The sequence below is a fragment of the Nicotiana tabacum genome, chromosome 1 (assembly GCF_000715075.1).
Source record: "Nicotiana tabacum cultivar K326 chromosome 1, ASM71507v2, whole genome shotgun sequence".
In the NCBI taxonomy this organism is placed as follows: Eukaryota; Viridiplantae; Streptophyta; class Magnoliopsida; order Solanales; family Solanaceae; genus Nicotiana; species Nicotiana tabacum.
Window position 1 is genome coordinate 90,538,981 of NC_134080.1, and position 8,212 is coordinate 90,547,192.

An 8,212-nucleotide genomic window follows, 5' to 3' on the forward strand; every position below is an offset into this window, starting at 1 on the left:
CAACTCAGTGCGCTTGTTGTTCTTTTCCTGACTCATGCCACTTTGATATGATAGCCAGATCCCGTTTTGTGCAATTGGAAAGCTGGTGGCAAATTTAGAAGTCATTTCTCACTTGTTCTGACCAAATAGACTCATGAAGAGGAAGTAAACAAGACAAAAGGAACAAAGTAAAGGACAAAGGAAAGAGATGATTCCTAACAAGAAAACTACAAAGTAGAAACTTATCAGATGTGGATACCAACTCTAATGACAATGACATGCACCCGTGGATTAAGTGGCCTAAGTCTGATGTTCAACTCTTGTTGTACCTCTAAAACGTGAAACTGGGCTTCAATGCTCTGATTATCCAATATGATTCACGATCCTTATTCGACTTGTGGTGCCCGAAGGGTTTTCACCATCAAGCCTCTCTCATTTTATTGTTTCTCTCAACTTATCATTGCCTTATGGTGCCTGTGAAGGTTTTCACCGATAAGACTCTCTCATTTTGTTTTTCTTGTGCAGCACAGAGTGTTGCCCCTGATGTGAATCATACCTCTAACTTGCTTGACTTGGCATTACTCAAAGATTGATTAGAAGATCTTTGTTTGGACCGTAATGCGGGCTTTTGGATGGGGTTAGAAAGAAAGGATAAAGGCTCAAAAACAGCTTAAAAGGGCTCAAAATTACAACTTTTGAAATCATATCTCTTACAGTAACCACAACTTCTGTCCCAGTTTCTTTGCTTGGGGTCTTTTGAATTTTATTTTGATATGATCGAAACGTGAGGCTGCCTACGTATCCATAAAAGGAATCAGGTCGAACGTAGTTCATGACATACAGATTGCTTTGTTTTTGTACTCTTCTCTCTTTTTTTCTTTTCTTTACTTTTTTCCCATTTTTCTTTCTCCTTTTTTCTTATTTTCCTTTTTTCTCTCTTTTCTTTTTTTCTATTCTTTCCTTTTCTTTTCTCTTCTCTTTTATTTACTTCTTTACTGAATTTTGCTACTGATTCCAAAAGAAGGTATGAAAGGAAATAAATAAGTCTCAAAGGGGTAACAAAGGATAAAATGTTTAGATAGAAGAACAAAATGCCTTCGTCATTCCAATCCTCAAAACATGCCAAGTATAAACAAACACAATTTAACCAAAGAAATCATACATAATATCTTTTGACTGCATCAGAATTGATAGCCATATCTACAGATTTGCCTTCTATATCTGTTAAATATGAAGCACCATTGGACAACACTCTCATTACGATGAACGACCCCGGCCAATTTGGGGCCAACTTGCCTTTAGCTTCAACCCGATGCGGCAGGATGCGCTTCAATAGTGTTTCTTTATGTTCTATCTGCCCCAATTTCACACAATTCGAGCTTTGTGATCTCAAAATCCCTTCACTTATTTCCATCAAATGTCCATATCATCTCCCAAATTACTTCATGATTAAAATAACTTTTAGAACCAGGCTGAGAGTAACGCGTGCATTTCATGTCACTAGAGTCCACATGGAAATGACTAATAAAGAAAAGAGACCTAAAGAAAAATGACTAGAAATAACAGAAAACAGAAAATTGCATTAGAAAGATGGTGAAAAGGTTTGAACAACAAAACAAGCAAACTAAACTAGGGTTACAACCCTGGAATAAACCTAGACAACACTAAACGAGCTACTACGACTAAACGAACTCGGCAAAATAAAAGGATAGAAGGGTGTGAGTCACAAGACAATATCCGGATTACAACCCTGAAAATAACCCGGACAACAAAAATGACAACAAAATAAACTGCCAAGACTCCTCCCCATCTAGCTAAGAGAGGAGCGTCTTTCCAATTACCAAGCTCTGCATCTTAGCCACTGAGTTCAATATCAACATTTCTAGAGCCTTCACAAGTCTTCATCCCATTGTCCTTAGAAAATTGCTTTTGGGTCCCTTTGGCCGGCTTGTTCTTATGATCAACTTTTGGATCCAAGAGTGATAGCGCTGAAAGCCTTGCAGCAACTGGCCCTCCGCGGATCTCAGAATAGTTCTCATATTCCTCTTCCACACAAATCATGTCCTCCATATGCCTTTTATTGTGAACATGCAATGGACTTTGGCTAGTATCTGCTGCATTTGAATTTTGCACGGTAAGGTCACCTGCATCAATAAGCTTCTGAATCACATTCTTCAGGTGCCAACACTTTTCTGTACTGTGACCCGAGGCATTGGAGCAATATACACACCTTTGAGAAAAATCAAACTTCTTTGGTAGAGGGTTTGACATTTTTATTTGATTCGGCTTCAACATATCCAATTGCCTCAACATTTGGAACAAACTGGCATATGATTCTCCAATAGGGGTGAAAGCCTTTTCTTTTTTTAGTAGTCTTTTCAATTTGTATTCTGGCCTCAGTTGGAACCTTTTGCGAACAGGTGGTTGAAATGCCTGAGGGGGTGGGTAAGACATTTATGGAAGTGGTGCGGGCCATCGCGGGCCTCGTGGATATGGAGCATATGGTGGCGCATTGTGGACGGGGTATCGGGAAAGTGATGTACGATTTTGGGGGTTCTGTGGAGAGAAGTAGTAGTGGGGAGGATTACAAGGATATCCGCGGGGTCGATATTGAGGCTGAAAGCGTTTAGCATGAACTACCACTGGACACTATCGTTGGCAGGGATCAACAACATCTTTTCTATCAATGGGAGGACTATCCCGAGCAACTTGTTCGTTCCATCTGAGCCAAAAATCCTTAAAACTTTCCTTGGGTTTCTTTTCCATCTGGGATAGGGAGGAGCGGTCTGGGACAAAGTCTACATTACACTGAAAGCGTCGCACAAAATCTTGAGCCACATAACCCAATGTGTGCCACTTACCGACATCTTGACGATTATGCCATTCCGAAGCTGCCCCAGTCAAGCTTTCAGTGAAATACACCATCAACAAATCATCTTTCTTGCCAACACTTATCATTTCACTGAAATAATCCATCGAATGGGCTACCGGATCTCCACACCCATCATACAAGTTAAACTTTGGCACTTTAAACCCTGCGGGCAGGCGAACGTCAAGGAACGTACACAACTCTTTGTAAGATATGTTAACCTGGTCTCCCGTCCCTTGCATGTTCTTTAAAGACTGTTCTATGCTTTTCAGCTTCCCGGTTATCTCATCTCTCCCTTCTTTCCTGTAACTTTTTCATTTTCAGCATGAAGCTCATCCCGAGGGCTCTTCTTATATGAGTCAGGAACCTTGTGGGAAACCTTTAAGGGGTAATATTGGGCATCATGAGCTTTGAGTGGGTACTCATTGTTGGAAATAGTGGATATGACAGGAGGGTAATTTTGGGGAGAGGTAATTGGAGGATGAGTGATGGAGCTGCTAGGGTGGTTGGGAATGCTGTGATAAACTAGTGGATCTAGAGAGTATGGGGGATCATCTGACACTATGACCAGAGTTTGGGTAAGGGTAGAATCTAAGAAGCTAGGTGGTGGCGGGGGTGGTGCATTCCCAATCATCCAGGCCTAATACATGTCCATCATGTGTTATTATAACATCCTTACCTCATCAGCCAAACCAGTGTCCTATTCAACCAACTGCTTTCGGGCACCTGTATCAACCGACCCAATTCTGTTGCCGTCTTCCATTGCCTTTCGACCTTATCTTGTAGAGAAGAGTTACCACATTAAGAACCACAAACCAACCACCTTTCTGCGAAATGAAGATAACGAAAAGGAACATAATGGGGTCATCCTGTTAGCGTTAGGGCATTTAACAGTAAAAATATCACATTGCGTGTAATGCACCTAGCAATAATTAACGGTTCTAGAATGACTTAGAGGGTATGAAGGTCATATGGAATCATCCCAATTTGTTCATTTCAATCCTCTCCTTTCTTTGCTTTTCTAGCACTTCTTAGCTCTCTCATTTTCTTTCCCCTTTTTCTTTCTGATTATCGCTCTTTTTCTTCCTTCTCATTTCTCACATTCTATAATTTCACCATCTTTTTTCTCTTTTTTTTTCTTTCTTTTCTTTTTTTTCTTCTTTTTCTTTTTTTCTTTTTTTTCCTTTTTTTATTTTAATAATATAAAAAATGATTCGATCGAACCCTATGTAGGCTGCCTACGTATCATAACGCCGCATGAATTAGATCTTTGCGTAGTTCGGGAAAATCAGGAATAAAGGAAACAAACTAACATTCTCAATTTTTTTTACCTTAATGACTAATCCGATGAGAAAAGAGAAATAAAAGAAGCAAAACCTTTTTTTGAATTTTCTAGACTTAATGTTCTATAACCTATTCTAAACTCAAGCTTAACAGATTTTTTTTCTTTTTCTTTTCTTTTTGGAAACAAATACTCTATTAAGGAAAAATCCTAGAAGAGAAAGATATTTTTTGACTCCTTTTTTTTTTTGAATTTTCATTTGATATCCCTGAAGAAAAACTTCGTAACGAGAAATGAAAAAGATAAAAACTGTTTTTGGATTTCAATTTTTAATTACCTAAAGAAGAAATTTTTAAAAATAAACAGAAGATAAGGTATCTTATTTCTTCTATGTACAATGTCCTAAATCTAGTAAAAATAAAAGAATTTTTTTTCTATTCATTTTTCATTAATTTCGCAAAGAAAAAACCTCAAAAGAAAATTTTTGCGGATTTTTGGAATCAATATCTTAGAAAAAACCTTTAAAGAGGTACTAAAAAACAAAAATTCTCTTTTTTTAGTCCTAATATACTAAAGGAAATATAAAAATAAATTTTTATTTTAAGTTCTAGATATTAATTGCCTAAAGGAAGAACCACATCAAACGATTTTGTTTTCAATTTCTAGGAGTAGTATTCCAGAAGAAAATTCTAACGGAAATATAAAAACACAAAATATCCTTTTTTTTTGGATTTTTGATTTATAACACATCTTTTTCCAATACAAAAATGAAATACCCAACATTACTATACAAACTAGAAGGTAAAAGACGACCTAAATAAAACAACAGACTCAAAACATAATAACTAAAAAAAATCTCCTTAAGCAAACTCCTGAATGGATGGTCCTAAGGCGTTTGTCATGCCCAAGCTTTTGTAAGTAGATCCACACCTGTATGAGAAAACAGAAACCAACACTATGTGAGACAGTAACATTCCTTACTAGACACATGTCAGACATGATTGAAGCTATTTCTGCAAAATTAACCTATGCGGCTAAAAGTGGATAAAATGCAAGATTTGGCTAAGACCCCGCGAAGCCAAGAACCTAAGACTTACTAGGAAGATCGGACCCTATATGAGTTACCTACGTATCCCGCCCCGAGAGATGAGAATCAGGTTCGTGTAGTTCGGGCAGATTGGATACGGCGAGAATTAAAACAAAAACAACTAATTTAGAGAAAACATATTTTTGCCTTTTCCTTGAAAATGAGGAAAAATGCAACATCTTTTTTTTGGATTTTCTTTTTCCTTCTTTTTTTTGAATTTTTTATTTTCGAAAAATGATGAAAAAGTGCAAAATCCTTTTTTTTTGAATTTTCAAGCTTTTGTTTTAACAAAAATGTGACAGAAAACATAATAGGCCCCATTCGCTTTATCTTCACACTTCACTCTCTCTTTTTCTTTTTTTCTCTTTTTTTTTTAATTTGCCCTCAACTATTATTGGTCCACCAAATGACCTTTTTACCCTGGAAAATTGCAACATGTAGCACATAGGATGCAATAGGATGGTCTTTTTATTTCGGGTACACCTGTCCTAGACAGACCCAACCCCTGTGTTGAGTCTCCAAAGTCAAATGCATATGATGCAAACAAACATTCCTACTAGGGATCCAGCATGAGGCTGAGTTATTCTAAGTATAAAACCTGGGTATACTGTTCTAGACTTGTGCACCCGAGCAACAACTCGAGCCAAGGAGGGGGCTACGTACCGGGAACCAAAAGGCCATCCGGCTTTGTAACTTGTTCGAGTTTCTTTATTATTTCAAGGTATGACACTAATAGAATAGGGAGTCACGTCAGCGTGCACATCCCTGAAGATGAGAAGAGAAGGGTTTCATATCAGTTTATATACAATTCAGATAATATCAAAGCGGTAAAAAGTAGCACTTAGCACATTAGGCCCAAACATGTGAATAAAATCAGATAATAAATAAAGACAAATACAACAATTATTCTAAGCTCGAATTCTGAATCCTGAACCAGAGATTCTGGGTTCTTACTCCGCAACAGAGTCGCCAGAGCTGTCACACCTCCTTTTTCCTACACTCCGGAAGGGAGTATAAGGGAGTTTTTTCTAACTTAAAGTGCCAATCGAAACGGGATTATTTTATTAAAAATTTAGAGTCGCCACTTGGGATAATTTTATGGTGTCCCAACTCACTGATTTCAAATCCTGAATCGACTAAAACGTTGACTCTATTTTATAGTCCGCGAACACAGAAATCCGAGTAAGGAATTTTGTTAACCCAGGAGAAAGTGTTAGGTATTCCCGAATTCCGTGGTTCTAGCACGGTCGCTCAACTATTATAGTTGGCCTATTGTCTTATTCTAATACATGTTTTAACCCTATACAATTTTAACTTTATAACCGCTTTTGTTTAATTATTTTTAGGAAAGATTCAACATCATCTAAAATACGTCTGGAACCACGTCATATAAATGCACCCGTGGTTCACGACACATTTTATCTAACGTTGTTGAGATTTGGATTTGGGTCACATAAATGCACACCCGAGTTTAGGAAGGTAATTTTTAAAATAGCGCGCCTAAAGCAACTACGCATCTTCAAGCTACCATTTGAGATAAAACGACATAATCACATGAATAAATATTTCGCTAGCTAAACCAGTAAGGGAGCTCAACAGCTAAATGAAATAAATTGTAAAAAAAACGTACTTCATTCACACAAATTTTATAGAGAACAAAAGCATGTAGTCATAAGTATAGACACGTTTGAGAGACTTACATATATATGTCAGAATTGAAAAAGACTCCTATATATGATTTCATTTTTTTATAATATATATGCTTATACTACACAGTTGGAGAGGTAAATGAGCAATATGTGCTTCTTTTATGTTTTATTATTATTTTTGCCTCATTTAGCTACACCTCTAGCAGAGACATATTTTGATGCCATTGCCAAGTTAGTAAAGAAAAGCACGGTCAGAACTACTTACTAGCATTTGATATAAAAATAATTTTGTCACAAAATTACCACCGAGCAATGTATCTTGTGGCCAATTTTAATAATAATAAAAAATATTAAAAAAACAAACATAAAATCATACAATTGAATCAAGAAAAATAAGAGCTAGCTAGAGTTATACAAGCTAATACCAACTAAAGAGCTGACGACATGTTCTAAGTTAATTAAATAATATGAAAAATAAAGATAGCTACCGACAACTTTTCAGTAAAATCACCATTGCCGCATGACTCTCTTATTCAAAAATGCAGCGTCAGAAGCCAATACATATTGTCATAATCTCAAAACAAATCAGATCCGGGCATACGAACAGAAATACATACCTAGCTGTTCGAAAATTGGCTAAAAACACCAAATGAATAGACGAAAGGACCAAATGAAGCTCAACAAGACACCAACTCCGTGGCTCAAAACAACCTTTAGAAACCCAGAAAGAAAGGAAAATTTCGAAACCAGTCCCCTTCAAATCCCATTGAGAATTCCAGTTTTCTCATTTCTCTTGTTTCAACAATTTTGTGTGTGCTTCTGATTTCTTTTCTTTTTTTTTTGATCGATTTCTTTTTTTTTTGATTTTTTGAGTGATGTTAGAGATGGGAGGCTAAGGTTTTTTTTGGAAGGGGAGGATTTTGTTCTCTTTATCTGTGTTTTTTTAGAAATGAAGAAGAAGGAGAACGAAAGGGAAGGTGTGCCGTTTTTCTTTTTTCTTTGTCTAGAAGGGAAGAGGTCTCAAGTGTATGAAAAAATCTGATGCCTTTAGGCCTAGGTCTTGCCTTTTATAAAAAAAAAAGAGTTTGGGTCAAGAGCGTATTGGATATGGTATTGGGCTTGGCTAGTGGGAATTGGGTCAATTTGAATTCTAACCCAATTTTAGAAGAAACAAGACCAACGATACATTCTTCCTAATTTCTTTTTCTCCTTTTTCTTTTCTTTAATTAATTAATCTATTTTTGTAGAAATTAAAATTCTATATTTATTTTTAATATTAAAACAACTAATTAACTTTAAACTAAAGGAAAATGCTAATTTAAAACACTAAAAGTTAAATATGTAAA

General features: G+C 36.4%; 1 long non-coding RNA gene across 1 annotated transcript; it reads right to left on the reverse strand.

The window, feature by feature from the left end:
• Window positions 1–4,722: 4,722 nt before the first annotated feature.
• On the reverse strand, window positions 4,723–7,906 carry LOC107777307 (uncharacterized). Its single transcript, XR_001646166.2, has 2 exons — window positions 7,484–7,906; window positions 4,723–5,060 (listed from the first exon to the last, which is right to left on the reverse strand). It is a non-coding gene; the product is annotated as an uncharacterized LOC107777307 (long non-coding RNA).
• Window positions 7,907–8,212: the final 306 nt, after the last annotated feature.